Genomic DNA, 24,142 nt, shown 5'->3' on the forward strand with positions numbered 1-24,142 from the left:
TTACAAGTTGCAAGTTACAATTTTTACATTTTACTATGCCCCATAACTGAACACAGATGTGAATTTTGGGCCACATTGTATGATGTACAGTGGAATTATGCCACACTTATTTGTGTGTGTATATGTTATTTGATTGCCTTGCCATGGCAACACCATCTAAGATATCAGAAATTTCTTCACAGTTCAGCATCATGGCTATCTTGACATCATGCTGACCAAATATGGTTTCATATTGATTCCTTTAGGAGGAGTATTTAAATGTTTGATATCTGTCAAAATGCATAAAATCTAAAATGGCTGACTTCCTGTTGGTCGGAGTTAATGGATTTGGTCGTGAAAGTTGGTTGTTGGATGTAGGTGACTTGCTGTTGCCAGACCCTGATGGCCTACACTTCTGATGCATGTGCCAATTTTTCAAGTTTTTCATGAGTTTCAAGCATGCCAAGCACCTCAAAAATGAAAAACAATAATCCATCTTCAAACACTTACTCCTTTTCAGGGTCACAGGGGAATATGGAGCCTATCCCAGGAGCCATGGGGCACAAGGCTGGGTACACCCTGGACAGGGTGTCAGTCCATCGCAGGGCACAATCACATATACTATACACTATACACAATCACATATACACTCATTCATACACTATGGACACTTTAGATAAGCCAATAAGCCTACCATGCATGTCTTTGGACTCGGGGAGGAAACCCCCGCAGCACGGGAAGAACATGCAAACTCCGCACACACAGGGCCACAGGAATCGAACCCCTGGCCCTGGAAGTGTGAGGCGAACGTGCTAACCACTAAGCCACCATGCACCCAATAACAATAATAAGTCCCATATACAAGCTGGGCTGTGGTGGAAAAGGCACATCAAATAAGAGCATGTGATAAAGAATTATGAAAACATGAACATGTCTATCAAATAACAGATTGTATGTATGTAGGGATTATATGTAGGGATTGTGTGTTCCAGTATCCCAATAGCTGTGTCCAAAACAGAATAATACTGTTTTAAATAAATGTTGAACAGTATTCCACCTGCACTATGGTATCCTATGGCATTGTATAATTTTGAATTACTATTTAGTATTAAAGAGTGTGGTTGGTGAGAGGCAGGGGCTGGTAAAGCTTCCTAGTGATAAATAAACACTGAGCTAACAAATACATGCCCCATAGGCTGAAGACTATTTTGACATTCTAGTATGGGAGCGTGCAGAATTATATGCATTTTTTCTCTCATGTTGTTGGAGGAAACAAAATGATTTTTATATGTTACTTTTTAGATGCTGATCTAGGATTAGTGCTTCACTTTCCAATTATATGAAAAAGAATATTTGCAATTAGCGGTCAAGTCAGCATTGTTACATTACAGTAGTATTTAAAGTGACAACATTAGTCTAACTCTTTCAGGGCAATTGTTACAGTAGTGTTTGAGGGCGTATCAAAGCTGTTCACGAGAAGCTGATGAAGACCAGATCTAGGGCTTTTCGTTACAAACCTACGTAGGTTAGTACAGGAAGTAAGTATGGAATTACTAACGACTCGATTCAGCTGTTCAGAATCGTTCTTTCTTTTGGGAGTCAAGATTTTTGAAACTTTGCAAACTTTTTACAGTCACAAATAGAATACGTCACCATTATGACACCATGCTAAATTATAGTTATTTGCCTCACAATGCCCTCTAAAATTTATTTAAAAAGAGATTATTGTTATATCCCTTCTAGCAACTCAATAGTGGAAGAGTATTGGTGCAAATCTTCCTGTACACTGGTTTAAGAAACAGATGGAAGTTGAAAGCTGACATACTAACATTGCAGATCCATTGCTGTGGCAGTAGGATGATGATGATGATGATGATGATGATGATGATTATATTATTATTATTATTATTATTATTATTATTATTATTATTATTATTGTCGTTGTTGTTAGTAGTAGTAGTAGTAAGGTTTGATGTTCCACAAGGCTCTGTTTTTGGGACAGTTTTCCCCTATATATGTGACATCTGGGTACAATTATTCACGAACATGGTATAAGCTACCACTGGTATGCTAATGACACAAAGCTGAAAGTTTCAGCAAAGCCAGGGCAATAATGTTGAGGAAAAGATCAAGGACATTAGACACGGATTGTAACATAAATTCTATTTAATTCGGACAAGCTAGAAATTCTTCTACTTGGCCACTGCAAAAAAAAAAAAAAGGAATTTCAAGAAAGTAACAAAAGCCTTATTTCTGGAAAATGAGTCTTATTTTTGTGTAAAAAGAAAAATAATCTGGTCAAGCATGTTTTGTATTAGACAGGCAGTCTCATTTTAAGAAAATATATCTAACATTGTCTTAATAAGATATTCTAGCTAATATTGAGCAAGATTTAACCAGTAACAAGCTACAACAATGGTTTGCATAATATACCAGCAGAGGAACACGATCATTCACAACAAGGTCAGTCACTTAAATACCATCGAGTTAATACATAATCAGAAAGCTTAATTGTAAATGTTAGATATATTTTCTTAAAATGAGATTTCTTTTCTAATGCAAAACACGCTTAACAAGATGGGGACGGTATGAGGAAAGCTATGAGGAAAATTCATATTAATATTAAAAGTAATTCTTACAAAGCACATTGCTTTTAGAGGTACAATATCTTGCCTATGTTCCCCAAGGAACATAGAGTGTACAATGTTATGCTGTGTTCACTAAATAAACATTCCAATTATGAACAAAAATATAATACACTATAAAACTGGATCAGTTCACTTAACTAAAAAAAATTGAGGAAACTAATTACCTCAAAATTTTTAAGTTAATAAATTAATTTATCTTAGCCAAATACACTTAAAAAAAGTTAATTGAGTTTTTTTTTGTTATATTTACGTGTATTTGGCTTAAATAAATTGATTTATCAACTTAAAAATTTTGAGGTAATTAGTTTCCTCAAATTTTTTTAGTTAAATGAACTATCCGCTTTTACAGGTTAAAATAGGCATATTTTTAACTTGTACAGACTTATTGTTGTTACACATTTTGTTTGAAGGACACTTGAGAAGGTAGTCTATGCACTTTTGGATATTTGCTTGATAGCTTCTCTTAAATCTCTCAGTTGTGCTCAGTCTAGACATATTGCCCTTCTCTTTCCTGTTCAGGAAATGCAATGTTCTTCTCGTTCATTTCTATCTCCTTATCCTCCTGGCTTCCACTTTAGACAGGTATGTTAGTTTTCTACTCTCTACTTTAGAATGAACATATCCTATTGCAACCTTAAGTCAGCTGATGAGGAGAATTTGACATGCTTCTATGGAAGCTTCATCACTTTCTAACGTTACCATACTACACTGTAAAACCGGATAAGTTCATTTAACTCAAAAAAAATTGAGGAAACTAAATACCTCCAATTTTTTAAAGTTGATAAATCGATATCTTTAAGCCAAATACACTTAAATATAACAAGTTTGAATAAAACATTTGTTATATTTAAGTGTATTTGGCTTAAAGAAATTGATTTATCAACTTAAAAATTTTGAGATAAATAGTTTCCTCAAATTTTTTGAGTTAAATGAATTATCCGGTTTTACAATGTAGTATGCTCAAATAGGACCCTCTCTAGCTACACGCACACTATCTCTAAATGTCTTCATGTGCATGCCCCCTAGAATTGCTGTGTACCTTCATTGCACTCGTCCCCTCGGTTCACTCCTGAGCTCCAGGTCTTGAAAATATTTGGCCTTGAAAACAGCCTTTATGTTCATATCATGGCCTCCACTAACCACATACTGATATACGGGCCTGCTATGAATGCTGCCTGCTAATTCCATTTCTTCTCCATAATCAGTGGTGGAAAGAGTACAAAACACACTGCCTTTAGTAAAAGTACTGCTCCTGTAGTTATAATTTGCTTAAGTAAAAATAATGATCGAAAAATTTAATTAGTTGTCTTGTGAAAAATGACTTGAATTACTTGCAATTAAAATTGACATCCAAAAATGTTCTATATCTGAGGAATGCATTTTTATGTCAACTAAACAAGTGAGCTATGATGAACTGACCACCACCATGATTATCAACTCAATATAAAGACAGGTAATGCTAGCTAAATGCTGTTGGAGTTTCAGTAGCTTGCTAAGTTCATTAGCTATTGTATCTAGTTCAAGTTATCCATATTTCTAGCTACATTGTTAGCTATCTAAAAAAGATGCCCCTTATATTTTCCTGAGTGTTACTTACAATATAGGCTGAAGCAGCATTCAGATATATTAAACACAACAGGCAATCACTACAGAACATTAAGTGTGATAATTACAGTTTACATTATATAGCTTTTATACTGTAAAACATCAATAGAACTTGCTAGCTGGTCTAGCTCATTCAGCTAGCTAATGGTTTAGCTGTATAGTATGTTTCTGTAGGTTGGATGTTGAGCTGTATAATGCTGACATACCCATTGGTTTTGGCTTGTATAATATGCAGATAATTAGCATATTGTTTGCAGTGAAGCATTAAAACTGAAGATACCTGATAAATCTGTTTAGGGATACTCATCTGTCTCTGCTATCTCAGTCATCACTGTGACAAAGCACAGTGCTTTATTTTGAATGGTTCTCTTAATCTGAACCTGAATTCCAAGTTTTTTGTTGTTGTTCTTGTTTTTGGTGATCAAATGATGATCAAAAATGTATTTATTGAAGTTGAATATTTTCACCAAAAAATCTACAGGAAGATGACTGTGGTTTAGTTATATTTCAAAAAGTACCATTCCAGTGAATTATGTACTCTAGGACTGTAAAGAGAGTACATATAGTTCATTACTTTCCACCCACGTCCATAATTTACAGCATGTGCTGCAGGCCTAGAATACTTATCTCTATTGTAAATAAACTCACATGCTCCTTGCCTCTGCTGGCTCTACCAAGATGTGAATCATTCATACACAGTTTAGTTTAGTCTATTAACATTTACTTTTCTCTGTACTTTTTCACTGATTTTACCCACAACACTGTGTTAGTCATCGTGGAGTTAATTAAGAAACGCAACAAAGTGTCATGCCATCTTGATCATGCACTCCTCTGCTTAAAGAATATCTCTCTAATATCTGTTCTCCTACTTCTTACCTAATCAATGCATCTCTTGCCACAGCATTGTACCATTAGATTTAAAAACTGCTGCAGTCAGATCTGTCCCCTACATAACACTGAGACTACTCTCCTAAAGGTCAGTAACGATATTCTTGTTGTTTCTGACTCTGGGACCCTTAGTATTCTACATTTTCTTGGTCTTAGCTTTGAATTTTACATAATTTTTTGCTAGCCTCTATGTTATTTGCATTGCTGGTACCACGCTCTCTTGTTTTATGCCCTACCTTAGAGATAGACAGCACTTCATTGCTATTCAACATCACAAATCCCCCACTGTTCACTCAAGGTATTCCCCACAGATCTGTTCTTGGACCTCTCCTTTTCATAATTTACATACTGCCTCTCAGTCACATAATTTGCTGTCATAGCCTGTTATACTGATGATACTCTATATACAAGAGATGGAAACTCAAGTCTGCGATCTTAAGTCGGAAAAAATTACTTGCAATTTGACTTGGACTCGTGAACAACTGACTCCACAACTTGACTTGGACTTGAAGACAGAGACTCGTGAAAAACACAAGTCATTTTGGTTTGGTATTCCCAGTTACGTTCTCTCTATGCTACTACCCCCCATGACAGAATCAACCACCACATTTTTTCTATTCATGCCTCATTCATTCATTCCCTAACAGTTTGTTCTGCATCTCTCAACTTGAGATGATGTCCCGCATTTTGATTGGAAATGAAAAGGTTGAACTAATTGTGGCATGCTCAAGTGACACTGGGAAAGTGTTACACTTAGCTTTTAGTTTTTTTTTAAATCATATTTCTATGATAATTTTTAACTGAAATAGAAGGAAAACATCAGTTGCATCACTGATGAAGCAATCTTCCTCAGGGGGCGTTGGGCAGATCTGACTGTGAAGAAAGTATTGAAGCCTGTCATCAAAGAGTTCTCAGCTTTCACTCAAACTGGGCACACGTGAGGTCAAGCCATGGAAATCCCACTTAATTTTTCTATGCAGTCATGTTTTTCTTTGTTGCACTGTTTGGTACAAAAGCCATAAATATAAATGGTCTTGAGTGTACATGTTTCTTATTCATTTCAATAGACATCAAAATGGTAGGCCTTTGTGTCCCGCATTGTCCCACACTATCTTCCTACCTGTTCCACATTTGGTCCGTTTGCATCTGGTCACCCTACTCCGAAAGGCACTTAGAAGAGAGAGTAATCTAGCAAGTCATGTAAGATTGATTCAAAATGAATTGGCAAAAAACAGACTTAAAAATTTAGTTCTGAGTGACCATTATTTTTGAGCGCCACGCCTTTCACCCCTTCAAAGCTCCAAGACTTGAGGCTTGACTTGGACTCCACCACAGAGACTTGAGACTTGACTTGGACTTGGACCTCAAGGACCTGTGAACATGTTTGCCATATACTATATATATAATACATATCAGATCTACTCCACTTTCTCCCTCATTACTTACCTCTGTCTGTGGTCTGTAATATTAAGATCTGGATGAGCTGCAATTTCCTTAAATTCGTACCAAATCTCGTGTTCCTGCTAATATTTATATATATATTTTTTTTTACTTTTCACTCACTAATGTGATTCTCGCATTAGCTCGTTAACCAAGACTGCCTTTCTACATATTTGCTGTACATTCAACAGCAATGATGACCTTAACTACTGTAATGCTCTTTTTATTGGTCTTCACACCCATTCTATATCAACAGCACCTGTAACTTTCTATATTTGGTACAAGGTTTTTAAATAACCTTCAATGCCATCCATGTACTGTACTTGTTCCACAGTACATTGCTGATCTTCTTCATTACACTTAGATCCTCTAGTACAGGACTTCTTGTGGTCCCCTTCTTAGATTGACTCTTCTAATACAGTTCTTCAAGTCTCCACAATTTCTCCTTTATTTCAGGTTTTAAAGCTGAAGAAAAAAAACTTTTCCACCAACGCTATTCCAATTCATTTGCATCTGAATTCCCTTGAAGTGCATGGTGCCCCCATGTACAGTGTGTTTACTCTTGTTTCATGTTTCCGTGTTTTTTGTTCTGGCATGCTATACATTCTTTGTCCTTTTGTTTATGGATTAGCTATGTTTTTGTCTTTTTTGCTGTCCTATTATTTGTCCGTCATTTGTCTTTCACATGTTAATTCATGTGTTAATTCTTATTCATGTATCCTTTATCTCTAATTCAAGTCTTTCATATTTCTCTAATGAGAGGCAAGCAAATATAATCCTAGATCCTTAATACAGTGGGCTAACTAGGAATATGAACACTGCCAAGGTATCAGCAGTATGTCCTCACAGTAGAATTTATGATGTTGTAAATCACAAAATGTAAAATATTACACAGAAATTAAGTATTAACTTAGATAATTTGATAGCTAGTTATACAGAGACCAATATAACAACATCAGAAGAGTGAATTAAATCTTTTACTCCAATACTGAATTAGGTTCTTGTGTTTCCTCTTCAAAATCTTAAATGTGTGTACCAGATCCCTTATGTATGCATAAAAAAATCCTACCGGAATCAATTGATAAAATAAATAAATATTGTTAAAATAAAAAAATTAAAAAATCATCTCTTAGCATTGGTTACATAACTAAATATTTTAAACTAGCAGTAATAAAACTAGTGATAAAAAAAAAAAAAAAAAAAACTGACCTTGACTCTTGTCAGCTATCAAATTATAGGTCAAACCTTCCCTTTAATGCCAGGATCTTAGAAAAGGCTCAGCAGGTTGTGGCTCAGTAGCTGAGCTCATACTTACAAAGAAATCACATACTGTACCGTACATGAAATCTTTCACCACTGGTTAAAGTATTAAATGACTACTGGCCTCCAAGGATCCAAGACTGCCTCATGGTTCAGTGTGTTGTGCATTCTGAGATGCGTTTCTGTTAACCACACTTGTAAACAGTGGCTATTTAAGTTACTGCAGCCTTCCTGTCAGCTCAGACCAGTCTGGACATTCTCTTCTGATGCTCCCATCTGCCCTCAGAACTGCTGCTCACTGGATTTTTGTTTGTTTGTTTGTTTTCATCATTCTGTGTAAACTCTAGAGACGTTTGTGTATGAAAATCAAGGAGATCAGCAGTTTCTTGAATTTTACACCCTCCAAAATCTCCTAAATGGCTTTTGCTTTCACACATACAGTATAAAAACACATTGTGTTTATTATTGAGAGACCATTTTCTCCCAATTTGGTCTTTCTCAATTCTCGTCCCTAGCCAGTTTTCCCCTTTCAAAAACTATCAACCAGAGAGGGCAGCTCTGAATGTATTTAAAGAATATATACAATTTCTAAAAACATCATGGAAAGAACTTTCTACTTTTGATACCAAAGTAATTTTCTTACTTTAATACTTTAAAACTTTTACTCAGGTGTTTTACTGGGTTAGTTTAAAAGTGCCATATACATTTAGTAAAGACTATTGTTTAATTTATGCAGTACTGCAGACACTAGTGCCTAGAAATCAAGACTACGTCACACTGTTTGTTCTGTCTGGAAAAAAGGTTCATAATAAATACACAAGCAAAATACACAGCAGCAGAACGACCTTTGGCATGCTCTTGAATCAATGATACCCTGTTTAGCATACAAATGAACAGCATGTGTGCATCCATGCATCCATCTGTTAACACTCTCCTTAGAAGGTTGACTGAGATGAGAAAATGGTCGTTGAACTATGAAAATGCACGGTGGTAAATAATGTTCTTTATAGTGGCTAATAGGAGTAAAATACTCGTAGGAAGGCCATGACTCATGTTTGTAAATGACAACAGCACCAAATGTGTCGAGTGAATTCCCATTATGCATGTATGACATGTATATTCAATGATGTTTCTGTCTTATCTGTGCTCATGTTCAGGTTACACACAGTGAAAACAGTAAGTGAGACAATAGCATATGTACAGTAATGGATTTCTTTAGCCTATAAAAATCATCATAAATGATCATGCCTGTGTACAAAATCTCCTAAACGGCTTTTGCTTTCACACATACAGTATAAAAACACATTGTGTTTATTATTGATAGACCATTTTCTCTATCAATATCATTTCTTCAGCCTATAAAAATCATCGTAAATGATCGTGCCTGTGTCATGCCAATTTGATTACTGTCATGAGGATTGTAAAAGCTCTCCAACCTCATTCAAAGTCTTAAGTATCAACCAGTCACCTCCCTTTTCATCAATGTCAATGTGTTTGGCAGTATGTTGTGGGGGAAAAAAACCCAACATGCGGCAAATAAAACATGCAATTATGTGAATTTAGCACTTTTTTTTAATCACCATTAATCAGCAATTTCACAATATCATTTGGTGTGACCATGATTTTGCTTCCAAATAATATTTTCCTTTATATGCTTAAAATGTACCTACAGTCAAACTGAAGTACAGCAATATCTGTGGAAAACATGTATGCATAATTTACAAGTTTCTATATGAATATATTTATGACTGACTCCTTGTTCATATACATTACAGGCTTGTTTTTCTTTTGAACCCCATAAAACTAATGTAGATGACTAGTATGCACTTGACGCTGTATCCGTGATTAATTTTTCAGTCACAGAACTTAGATGTTTTTTTTTTTCAATTTTCATACACTTTACAGACTTGTTTTTACTTGAACTGGTAAAAAAAAATGTACAACCCCAATTCCATTAAAGTTGGGACGCTGTGTAAAATGTCAGTAAAAACAGAATGCAATGATTTGCAAATCTCATAAACCCAAATGTTATTCACTATAGAACATAAAAACATATCAAATGTTTAAACTGAGTAAATGTACCATTTTAAGGAAAAAATGGGGTAATTTTGTAAATTTGATGACCGCAACACATCTCAAAAAAGTTGGGACAGGGCAACAAAAGTCTGGAAAAGTAAGTGTTACTTAAAAAAAAAAAAAACAGCTGGAGGAACATTTTGTAACTATTTAGGTTCATTGGCAACAGGTCAATAAGATGATTGGGTATAAAAAAAATAGTCTCTTAGAGAGGCAGAGTCTGTCAGAAGTAAAGATGGGATGGAATCTGGATGGAAGTGTATATTACTCTAAAACCTGTATATACCTTTCAGCATTTATGGTGTCTTTCCAGATATTAAAGCTGCCCATACTATAGGCACTAATGCACCCCATACTATCAGAGATGCAGGTTTTTGAACTGAGCTCTGATAAAAAGCCGGATGGTCCCTCTCCTTGTTAGTCCTCTTTAGTTTAGAGAACACGGCATCCATGATTTCTAAAAAGAATTTCAAATTTCGATTCGTCTGTCCACAGGAGCGTTTTCCACTTTGCCTCAGTCCATTTTAAATGAGCTTTGGTTCAGAGAAGACAGCAGTGTTTCTGGATCATGTTCGCATACGGCTTCTTCTTTGCATGATAGAGCTTTAACCAGCATTTGTGGATGGCACGGCGGACTGTGTTCACAGACAGTGAGTTCTAGAGGTGTTTCTGCCTGTTCATGCCTGTTTTTAATGTGGGCCTGAGGGCCTGAAGATCACGGGCATGCGATAATTGATTTTCACCCTTGTCCGTTGTGCACAGAGATTTCTCCAGATTCTCAGAATCTTTTGATGATATTGTGTACTAAAGATGATGAGATATTTGTAGTCTTCACAATTTTATGTTGAGGATCATTATTCTGAAATTGTTTGACAAATTGTAGACGCATTTTTTTGCAGATTGATGAACCTCTGCCCATCTTTACTTCTGAAAGACTCTGCCTCTGTAAGATACTCTTTTTATACGATATGTAAATGATATGAAATGATATGTACGATATGTATGATATGAAAATATGATTTTATTATATCATGTTACTAACCTGTTGCCAATTAACCTCCAGCTGTTACACTTACAACTGTAACACTTACTTTTCCAGTCTTTTGTTGCCCTGTCCCAACTTTTTTGAGACATGTTGCGGCCATCAAATTCAAAATTACCTCTTTTTTTCTTAAAATGGTACATTTCCTCAGTTTAAACATTTGATATGTTATCGATGTTCTATTGTGAATAACAAATGGGTTCATGAGATTTACAAATCATTTTCTTTTAAATGGCTTTTTTAATAAAATTTGCAGTGCATATTAAAATGTTTGTATCTTACATAGATGGCTATGTATTTGTCACACAGTCTTCTTTTTTTCTCCTTGTTTCTAGTTTCTTCCTGTTTGTCTTCGACAGGTTACTTGAAGGTTACATGATCAATCTTTCCCATTTCCTTTCTTCTATGATAACTCAAACAACAGTGTACAATGTCATGACATGAAGTAGATTGCCCAATCTGAATGAATGATTTATGATAGATATGAACAGAAGGTTCAAGTGCCCATGTCATGAAAAACCAATTTTGCTTTTTTAAAAAAAAATAAGAGGTGGATATACTATGTAAACCCTTTCACATATGCATTCACCCCAGTGTATATGGAAACCAACCCTTTAATTATTCCTAGTTGTAAATTGCATTTCACTGCTATTTAGTCCATAATATTTAGACATATCCATTCATGCTGAAGTGATAACGAATGTTTCATTTAGGGCAGCGAATCAGAATATAGGCCATTTAACATATCGGTCACAGTAAATAAGGCACAGAATGATAGAAAAAATTAAACAACCAATTAAACAAATAAAAGAAAAGTCATTTTAATTAGAAGGGATAAAGGGAAATTGGTAACTGGTCATGAAAAATGAAACCATGATAGCATATATTTTGACACACATAGCATTATAAATTAGACACTAACAACTAAGTAGAAATGTTAATGCAATGCTAACATCATATGTTTAGTTTTCTTTCTGGAACATGCTTAATATTTAATATGGTGCCATATTATTATTGCGAGCACATTAGTAATGCTTGTGTTGTGCCATTTGATTGGCAGTGTAAATTCATCCGTTCAGTGATGTTAGACTCTGGTGAGAAAACTGACAATTTTGATGCAGCCAGAAAACACAGATGAAAGCTCAACAGCCTGTTAAATGAGCGTGATACCAAACTTCAGTATTTACCCTTCCCCATTTCCCTACGCAGCAACCCAGACTGTGAGCATGCACATGAAATGACACTTATGGGCACAACCTTTCAAAAATTTATCATGAATGATTATTTGGCAATTATTTTACAGCTAAACTAATGCAAGATGAATTGTTAGATGCAGAGTTTAATCATTACACATTTGGCATGTCCTGTACCTTGGCATATGTGATTTGTAAAACAGCACATCTTACAATAAAGAACAAGTACTGTAAGAGATAAACCGGGGAAACTGTTAAAATCTTAGATTCATAACCAATTATCTAAATATTTGCTCGTGTGTTACATGCTATCATTTTTTAAAACTCTGAGGATAGCCATGATATACATAAATTCATGGCATTAGATTGTATGCACACCATGCAATTTTTATCTCCCACTAATACACAGCAAACCTATCACACAAACATCAAAGTGGAATAGGTTTCATTATAACAAATGTTCCCAGCAGGACAGAATCTGAGTGACAGCAGAAAAGACCACTGTTCTTTTAACGCCGATCAGACCATTTACATGATTGTCAAAAGAAAATGACAGAATTCCAGAATCCCGAGAGTGAACTGAATGTATTAAACCACGTCAAAAAAACGAATCACTAGACAAGAAATCTTTTTTTCATATGATTGTCACCTTTCCCCTGTAATTATTCGACTGTCTGGGGTGCAGTTGTTGTTACAGTTCACCCCAAAAGTGTTCAGTGGTGTTGAGGTCAGGGCTCTGTGCAGGACACTCAAGTTCTTACACTCCAACCTTAACACGCCTTCGTCTTCACAACGTCTTAACACGTCTTCATGGATGTGCTTTGTGCTCAGTGACACTGTCATGCTGGAACAGGTTTAGGCCTCTTAGTTCCACTGAAGGGAAACTGTAATGCTACAGTATACAAACACATTCTATACAGTTGTGTGCTTCCACCTTTGTGGCAACAGTTTGGGGAAGAACCACATATGGGTGTGATGGTCAGATGTCCACAAACCTTTGGTCATATAATGTACTGTAAGTGTGGTGGCCTGGGAAAACCCTTCATACATACGTTTTGACTATAAGTTCTAAAAACCATATGCTCTACTGAAATATCTTTCTATTTTACATGTCACAAATAAAATTGTACCATTTTTAAAATCTGGTTTTCCCCCAAAAGTGAAAAGAGAGAACATGTAGGTCTAAAGATTTAAAGACTTCGTGGAAAGACACCAGCACCTTAAGTGAAGCAACTGCTGCAGTATCTATTGATTTAATATGCAGTTCATTTGTATTTAAAGTTTAAAAATAGTAAATATGATATATTATTTATCTTTGTACCAGCCTTTATTCATAGCCTACAGACTAATAGGCTGAAAAGAAGTACAGTTTTTTTTAATGGGCAAATAATCTTTACAAATTATTAGAGTTCATTATATTTATATAAAAAGATTAATAGGAAAGAGTTCTTATTGCCTCTGTTGTCAGGTCTTTATGAAACGCTTCAGCCAGAAACATGCCACCCATTTCTATTCTTGCAACCTAATCTGGAAAACCAAACATTAATTATATTTACCACAAATATTATATGTTATATATTATAAATTATATGTTTTATGAAAACGGAGTAATCACTTAAATCATACGCGTTATACACTAAATGCAGCACAATCTTTGATGAACAGCCGGATCACCATTCTCTTGATTTGACTGAGTTTTGTTCTGTTGGCATTTTTTAAAATTAGTATTCAAACATTAAAATTGTGTACACTGCTTTCTCTCGCAATGGTTTGTGTAATTTGACAGGTGGTATTTATGCTGTTTCCAAACTGAATCTTTTAGGTTAATGCTCCTTTTGCTATGGCACATAACCAGCAACATGATTAAAGCATGACATTCTCTGTGTGAGGAAAGCACCCTTAATTATCAAGCTTGCAGTTAAAACACCTTTAGGCAGAATGACTCTTTTCATAGTTGTGTTTGTTTAACTGGCTTCTTATGTACCTAGTTTGATCTTTGCACTACACTTTGGGAAGGTTATAAAGGGTAATTTAAACAACAACAACAACAACAACAACAACAACATTGATTTGGTGGAATATATTCATGATAGCGATATGTAGGTAGAAAGACACAATTTTAGGCCCAGTGACATCTGAAGAGTTTTACCAGGCCACCAGACTTGAAATCAACTGGTGCTAGCTATGACAAAATCAATGTGCATACTCACAAGTTCACAACCCACAACATGTATTTTCCTGGCCTGTGTGCATCCTCTGTGGCATTAGGGAGTGCATCTGCTGCATCATGATAAACATAGTAATTTCAGCCTCACAAGAGCCAAGATTTCAGCCATGGAGAATCTGCAGATCACTGCTTTTTAACACAATAGCTGCAATTATTCTATTAAAACATCATGCACTAGCCAAAAAAAAAGCCTTAATGAGGCTTTCTTGAACTAAATGTTCAAAATGTCTTGGATTAAATGGAGATAAATATGTGTTGCAAGTGCCCTGATGTATGGTATATAAGAACAAGCACAGACACAAGCACAATGCAGAGCTAATCTTGTAATCGTTTCTGTTTCCCACTTCTGCTCTCCTCTCTGTTAAATTTCCATTGCCTGGTCGGTTGTTGGCAGGTGACTGATTAGGTGTTGACCTCTTTTCCTCTGTCCTACTTTTAGGTAAACCCCCCCCCCCCCCGTGTGTGTGTGTGTGTGTGTGTGTGTGTGTGTGTGTGTGTGTGTGTGTGTGTGTGTGTGTGTGTGTGTGCGTGTGTGCGTGTGTGTGTTCTAATTCAGTGTGCAGTAAGCTGAAAACCTCCAGACAACAGCTTTTCAAAGGTATTACACAAGACAATGCTCTATTAGACTACATTCTCTCCAGCTGTTCAGACTGGTCTAGTTCCATTTACAATAATAAAAAAAAGGAAACATGGTGATTTGATCCCATGCCAATCTCATTCAGCCTTCAACATAAAGACAAATTGTGTCTGAGAATGGTTAAGAGTACAGTACATAAACCCTGAAGTGGTAAAGTGTCACATTTCCTCTTTATTTATGTTTTCCTATTTGTGTAATGGGCTAAATGCAGTATATTTTAAAAGAAAACACAGTTTATTTAACCAGAAAAAAATCAGTACGTTTACATGGGCAACAATATTCCGATATTAACCCGATTAAGACGATACTCTGATTAAGAAACTAGCATGTAAACAACGATTTCTGATGACCTTAATCCGGCTAAAGTCATACTCAAATTAAACACGTTAATTAAGACGTGTGGAGTATTCCTGTTTTAGTCGCATTATTGGAGTGTGTTACAGACATGTACACACCTTAATCACACTATTAACGTCGTGTGGGAGTTTTCACCGCATTTTGGGACAGGACACGTACACACGGCAGCTCTCAACCGTTTGACGGCAAACAAGAGAGCACGGCTGCGTCCCAAACTACGTACTTACCTGCTATATATATAGTAGGTATGTGTGTACCTACTACCTATATAGTAGGCAAGTACGCGGTTTCGGACACAGCCGTGATCTCTTGTTTACCGTTAAACGGTTGAGAGCTGCCGTGTGTACGTGTCCTGTCCCAAAATGCGGTGAAAACTCCCAAGTAATAATCTTTGCACGTATAGCATGACAAATAATTAACTGCACTTGAAGCGTGGTGATGTAATGACGTGTGCCGTTAATCGCTCTATGTTCTATAACATGTAAAACGGGAACATGAAAGGAATATTCTAAAAGCGTCTCATGTAAACACCTTAATCAGAATATTGTCTTATTCAGAATAAGGTCAATAATTAGATTACTGCTGTCCATGTAAACATAGTCAGTGTTAAACACTCACTTGCCAATAGCTAGTAGCTAGCAGAGGTTTTACTGATAAAATAATAAAATGTAGCAGTTTTTAATGTTTTGGTGCTGCACACAAATAAGTATTGCCTCACCTGGAAAAACATGAAAATAGGAAAATCCTGAGGGTGTGATTATTATTACTATTAAACTATTACAATAAATATTTTAGCCATAGTAATCTCTCATCTTTAACCACCCTCAACCAGTTTTATGTTTTTTTGTACAAATACATATAAATAAATTATTTCTTCATTTGAAATGAGATACCAGGTATGTTTAAGCAACATACAATTCTGCACAGCTAGACCTATTACACATCAATAGATCCCTGGGTCCTACCCAATTCCAGGCCAGGGACTTCCCATGTGATGGTAGATCTGACCATAACCATGCATATTCTGGTCAGTGTTTCCCTCTACATATAATGATCTTCTTTAGAATAACCCTTACATACTGTTCATATTCTATATTCTGACCCTTTACATTGTGGACCGGGTCATGCTCAAAAACATTTTTAAGTCAGTGGAACTACATTATTTATGTTACATCACTGGTTTATTTTCTTTTTTGTTGTCAAAAAAATCCACTATGTCAAAATACCACGGCCTGTATAACAGAAAATAACAAGCATAGTGATTTAAAAATTTTTATTAATTGGTAAACATGAGATAATCAACACTAGTCCCTAGCATGGTGGTGAAGTGGGTAACATCAACACCTTACATGTCCAGGGTCTTGGGTTTGATCCAGAAGTTGGGTTGCTTTCCTGTTGGTTTTCTGGTTTCCTCCCACTGCCTATAAAACTCACCACATTTTAGGCCAAAAAAATATTTAGGGTGGTTTCAATAGGGTTAAGAGTATTTATAAAAAGTGCAACTCTATCATTTGTGTAGTAGAGGGTCATTCATTGGTCATCACATTTCTTGTTTATTTTTAACCAGGATGAAAATTTCATGAGCCTTCAGTGCAAACATTCAGGAACAGACAAAGTGTTTTTGGATTGATGTTGTGGTACTCTTGGAAGAGCTGTGTTTTTAGAAATTTCTTGAAGGTTATGAAGGAATATGCAGACTGAACACAGTTAGGTAGTTCATTCCAGCGTCACAGAACCATGAATGAGCAGAGTTTTGAACTTAGTATCACACAAAGTTTATTACAGCAATCAGGATAGAACCTAGACTAATTTCTATGTCTACTTTTCCAATCTCTTAACATTCTATATTTCAAGGGATAATGGCAAGTTATTTGTGTGTGTGTGTGTGTGTGTGTGTGTGTGTGTGTGTGTGTGTGTGTGTGTGTGTGTGTGTGTGTGTGTGTGTGTGTGTGTGTTGGTTGATGAATATGTCCAGTACCAAAATTGCTTGGGATCAGAGTTTATTTGACAATCACTTAGACATAATGACTTAGACATTATGCTAATTACAGGATTATGTCACTTGCCAACATGGGAATAGAAACATTATCAGAAATGAAATAATTTCAATATATTCTAAACATTTAAGCATTAAGCATCTCTCCTCCAAAAAGCATCAGCATCCTTTTATGGACTAAATACTTGCGGTCACTGTGATGGATGTGACAAGTTTGCTATTAGTACTTGGCTAGTAAATGAGCACACAGGAAAGCACCTTACCTCTATGTAGGTGTAGTACCACAGCATAATCATGCATAATCTACTGTCTGCATCACAAAATACAATATGAACACATTATTGTGTTATTAATTCATTTATTAAATGCCATCATGCCAGTCATAATTCCTGCACCCATCACATTTCAACTCATAGTTACATCCATGATAAGATTTTATAGTATGAGTAGTATGTAAACAGCAGAGATTTGCTTTTCTTTGCCTTTGTTTAATTCCCACTCAAATAGGGATTCATTTGCAGTTCTAAATAACATAAAACAGAGACATTGGATATGACTGGCACAGTGAAAAATAGATCACAGAAAAAAATGGAAAAATTCATTTAATTTGCTGTGAAGACACCTTGGAGGTTAGTGGAGACTTTTTTTTTTTTTAATGAAAATGCTTTTGTAGTGATTCGGCTGTTGGAAGAGAGCACCTGCTAACAAAATATTAATATTACTACATTACTATTTTTAATATTACTATAGTTGGCCGATGACACGGCTGTGGTGGGTCTCATCACCAAGAACGATGAGTCAGCATTCAGAGTGGAGGTGCAGCGGCTAACGGACTGGCGCAGAGCCAACAACCTGTCTCTGAATGTAGACAAGATGAAAGAGATTGTGGAGAGCATGAAGCGTTCTCTTCCGCTGAACATCGATGGCTCCTCCATGGAGAATGTCAAGAGCACCAAATTCCTCTGTATTCCGATGGAGAACCTCACCTGGTCCTACACCAGCTCCATGTCCAAGAAAGACCAGCAGCGTCTTTACTTTCTGCAAAGGCTGAAAAAAGCCCAGCTCCCACCTCCCAACCTCCCAACAACCTCACAGCAGCTGCATCACTGTTGGATTGCAAGACCCTGCAGCGGACAGTGAGGGCAGCTGAAAAGATCATCGGGGTCTGACCCCCCCCACCCCCATCACAGACATTTACACAACACGCTGCATCTGCAAAGCCACCAGCATTGTGGATGATCCCACACACCCCTCACACACACACTCTTCACCCTCCTGCTATCTGGAAAAAGGTACCGAAGCGCTCGGGCCCTCACGGCCAGATTGTGTAACAACTTCTTCCCCCAAGCCATCAGACTCCTCAATACTCAGAGACTGGACTGACTGACACATACACATACACACACACACACACACACACACACACACACACACACACACACACACACACACACTCTGAACTGAACACCATCTCACTCCCAATGTAATATTTGCACATTCCTGCATTGACTCTGTTGCATTTTTGCTGCTGTTGTATTTATAAATACGTCGTATTTAATTTCTTGTCATTATTATACACTTTACCTGGCTGCTACCACAGTAACTGCTATGTCCATATTTGGTATAAGCTAATCCGCTGAAGACTAAGTCATTGCATGTTATGTTTACATTTATACCATTTTTAAATTATATTGTTACTCTCTGGTACCTATCTTTAGCACTACCTGTTATATCAGACACTTCCACACTAAAATTGTGTATTGTTCGACGCTACACTGTCACTTACTGTGCCTATTTTCATGTTTTATTAGTATTGTACTGTCCTGTGTTGTTAGCAAACATCTGCACCTGCACTTTATGTAAAAATGTGTAGATCTTGTTTAGTTCTGTGTCGTCTCATGTGGTTAGTGTGTTGTTTTATGTAGCACCGTGGTCCTGGAGGAACGGTTTCATTTCACTGTGTACTGTACCAGCTGTATATGGTTGAAATGACAAAAAAGCCACTTGAACTTGGAGTGGAAGTTGAAACCATACAGCTTATTTTAATCATCTGACCAGTGGTTTTGTAGCTTATGCAATGAGCAACAGGGATGTAACATGGTATTAGATACTATGGTTACTCCTAGTACTCCAAGAGGGTGTCTATAGAAGTGCTATTTGTGGATGTCGGCGTCACTGTGTGTCAATATGCGTGTATGTGTTTCATAGGTAATGCATGTTTTTATATCTTAGTGGGGACCACATGTCTTAAACTAAACTAATCAAAACTGAACTAAACTAAAAGATCAACAAGGTTTCCTATTTGGTTATAGACATAGCATTTTTAGCTGATTAACTAGTGAAAGATGGATAAACGTGTGTGTGTGTGTGTGTGTGTGTGTGTGTGCATGTGTGCGTGTGTGTGTGTGCAGCTCAGTGTTCAGTCTGGAACTGTTGATCCACAGGGAGCTAATGAACAGCTCATATAATCTACTCCAGAACAGATCACTCTCATTTGTCTTCACCCTATCTCAGCCCTCTTGTTTTATTGCTTTCCTCCTCCATACTTCTCACTTTCATTCCTTTTGGTCTGTCTTCACTTCTTTCTCATCTTTCTACTTATACCCGTTTCTCTCATACATATTTAACACTTATACTATGCTTTTCTCAGAATAATTTTACAGACTGGATACATTTACAGTACACATACCCATCTTTTCATATATGATCACACTATAGTCACTGGCATCTGTTATTGGAACAGGGTTATTCTTTTGTGTTGGTCTCAATTTATTTACCCTTAAAATGTTCTTGCCAATATATTTTGGGGTTAACATTTCAGCTACACAGCAAGTGTGTTACACAGCAGGTACACAGAGAAATTCGAAACATTAATGTTGGTGTGCAACATCTTGAACACATCTGCAATGAGAAAATGACTTCAATCGTAATTTAAAAAAAAAGAAAAAAACTCTTTTAGCAGACATTTTAAGAAACACACTGAGCTCAATCTGCTAAAAACGCCTTTAAAATACAGAGACTACAGAGACAGAGGTTTATTGATGCATGATTTTAATTTCTAGACCACTCTAAAGATTCAGGCATGTACTAAATGAATGTTTCTGTTCACTACATACAGTCTGCTCTTTTTCATTGTAAACAATACAATTAATATTCAGTGAACCTTCTCCTGAAGGGAGTAACTGTGCCTATTTCTCTAAAGTGTGATATGATTAGGGCATATTTTATAGGAGTGCTGCACTCATATATGCATTTTAAGGTCCTTTTTTTAATGTAACATGGGCGTTGCAAACATGTGGGAAAGGCAACTGGGTGTAGGGCCGTTCATACAGTTTGCCTTGCACTCAAACTGTTCCTCCACACTTTTGTGCGGTTCCCTGGCAATTTCAGTTTTCCCAAATGTGATTGGATGCTTTGATGGAACCGACATTCCTATTAAAGCTCCTTCAGTCAGGAGACTATGTTAATATGAAGTCATTCCATAGAATCAATGTGCAGGTAACAGTAGAATATTGGGTCCTGAATCAAGGTTTAAGGAATTAAATTACTGGCCACTCATTACTGGTCCCCACTAACTAGGTACTATGTGACGCAACCCACCTCATCACCAACATGGCCAGCAAAATGGCCAGAGTCTGTACATAATACCAGAATATTTCGAGGCCCACTACTCTTTATGAAGATGATCAAGAGGAACTACCAGTGAACCCAGTGGACTAAAGAGATTGCAGGGTGTTACGAGATTAAAAGACTAATTAAAAGACTAATGCACAAAGTAAATAGTCAAGTGTGGTTCATTGTTTTTTTTATTTCCTGTAATTTAAAAACAACATTTGTATTTATTGCTTTACCATTCGGCAGTAAATGAAAGAATAAATACTTTGCCTAACGTTAGCCAGTGCTTCAGCAATTCAGTTTCAAGCCTGGCCTTTTTATGTTCACCCTTTTTCCTTCATTTGAAGTTGTAAAAGGTCCATCTCCATGTCACTTTTTATAATTTGCATTTGAAGATGGACCTTATACAGCTCCTCTGCAGGCAGATAGGAAGACAGAATGATAATTAAATGTGACTGATATTATAAATATCTGTAATACATACAAATACCAAATATTTTTAATCAGGACAATAGCAAACAATTTTTTACACTGCCTAGATTCTGTGTGGAGGTAGATGGACCCTCCTCTTACAGGAATCGCCTGCCATAATAAACAATGACAAAGGGATCACATATCTTTAAAAAAGAGAATGCATTATATGTGTTATACCTCTGTGGGACTCCCAGCATCTTCATTTTGTACCTCTGTCACAGCAGAGGTGGTCTCTTCATCTTCAACCTACAGTGCAAATTACTAATGATGTTTGATCTAGCAAACAGAACAATACCTGAAGACAGTAATCACTTGGCAGGATGTGCTGTTGCAGGAGGGTCAATTTATATAATCAGCAACTGTAAGACAATTAAATCAGATACTCAATACATTCTCAAACAAATACAACTAATATACAAAGACATAAGGAACATCTAGTAGGGGCATTACAATTAAGATTACAGAACACACGATATGCAGTAAAATAAAATAAGCATCCATAATATACAAGAGAAACATTGCCAAGAAAGAGTTATTTTAAAATTCATTTTTTAGACTGTGTTTATTGTCATCTTGATTGTTTAAGGATAAGTCACTTAAAGTGCTGCAAATTAAAAATAAAAAAAAATAAAAAGTCCTCTATGGTACACATATATTTTACCAAGCCTCTTATATCATGGGAAGTAGCTGACGCTGATGAACCGCCTCCTGGAACTCTCTCCTTGATTAAGGGACAGTGCCAGCTCCTCAGCCGGAGTGAGTGAAGGTGCTGGTGGTCCACCCAGTTTATGGGCCTCTGCCTTGTTCCTGTGGCTATATAGAACAGAGAGAAAAGTTATTATAGAAGGTTGGGCCAATTAATTAGGTTACAATTTAGGAAGTTTCTTTTATCTTTTTTGTGTTTCATTTTGACTTGGCTCCAAGTTCTTCTGGGTCCAGAAGCATTACACCTGATAAAATGTAAAGCCTATTATATTATTAGTACTATGTACAATGGTAAGAAATTGATAGAGAGCTAAAAGTAAAGGCATATCTATTAAATGTTACGGCACGGGTCTAATAGGACCAATGTTCAATTTTGCATCATAATGAAAGCAAACTTTTCAGAAATTAATGAACTTATAAATTCATGCATTTACTAGATCCATTACTTTCTCCAAGCCATTTCTCTGTCCGATGCTGCAGTTCCTTTTTTTTGTGTAAATGGCTTATATTCCTCATAAGCATGCATTATAACCTCTAACTCTGCTTCGCTAAAGTATGCGGCTCGCTATTTCTCACCCTGGGATTCCATGGTAACTCCTGAAATCAGCGATCCACTGACAAAGACTGTGTCTGAAACCACATACTTACCTACTATATAGTAGGTGAAAAGCAATATGCCAGAGGGGTAGTATATGGGATAAATTTTCCATCAAAAGTAGAGTGGTCACGGATCAAAAAATAATAAGCGTGATTAAAACATTTAAAAACTACACTACAGCTCTTCCTATAGCCAATCAATCGAAGAGGGGAGTTGACGTCACTCCACTGCGATTCATGGCTGTTGTGTACCTAGACGCCGTGTTGGCTGCTGGATCGTAGGTCAACGTCGCTGCCATATTGATCCGGGCAAGACCGCCCTATAAACAAATAGAAGTAAACAGGGCAGCTACGCCTTTTCTGGACAAAAAGCACAATAACGTTTACAATTTTCAAACGATTTCACTGGTTTATGATCTACGTGGTGTACAGTAAATTGTTACAATCCCCATAGTTAGACTTGGAAACTAATTAAGTGTCATGAGAAATTGTGAAAACTCACACTTGTCAAGCATAGATTTGGCTTATTTTTCTGTCCCTAATGTAATATAATTAATGTAACTTAAAAGTTTTTGCATAAAGTTTTTTATTTCATGGTGGAAAGCTTTTCTTGTGCTCCAGGTCAGAATTCTGTTAACAAAGCTTGTTCATTTTTAAATACTGAACACAATCGAAATAGTGCATCTTTAAGTACTAATAATTGACGAAATGGAACAAAATCGGCAAATACAAATCAAATCGTGAGACACTGTCATTCTGCTTTCTATATTTTATTAACAATAAGAGGATACAGAAATACTCCAAAACAGACAATTACAAAGATAATTATAAGATAATACTTGCATGCAACCGGAAAAAAACATTTACAGTTACAGTAGAAAAACATTTATATAGTGATAGTAAAAATAAATAAATAAATAATAATATTACTACTACTACAACTAATAATAATAATAATGAGCTGCAATTTGATGACAAGCTATTAAATCATCATAGCCTATCGATACACCTACTGTTTGGAGATGAGTGGGGAAACTGAAGACAGGTGGTTTAGCTTCATCTCTAATCCTGACAGTCTGACCTGTCCTGTCAAAATCCTCCGACTTGAAGTGCTCACTGCACAGCACGGGGGACTCACTTTTGGAAACACCTTCCCGTTTTACAGCTCCTTCCCACTGCCTCCATAACTGTTTCTATTTGGGAAACCTTCAGAATGTGAGAAAAGTTAACTAGCCAACTAACTACAGGAAGATTCACAACATGTCAGTCGCTCAGCTGAAACGAGGAAAATATCAGCAATATAGTTTATAATATAAACTGTAATATAAGCTGAGACTTATTACTGTTGCCTGGACCAATATGGCGGCGACGTTGACCTACAATCCAGCAGCCAACATGGCTGA

Source organism: Ictalurus punctatus, chromosome 14, assembly GCF_001660625.3.
Source record: "Ictalurus punctatus breed USDA103 chromosome 14, Coco_2.0, whole genome shotgun sequence".
NCBI classification, from domain to species: domain Eukaryota; kingdom Metazoa; phylum Chordata; class Actinopteri; order Siluriformes; family Ictaluridae; genus Ictalurus; species Ictalurus punctatus.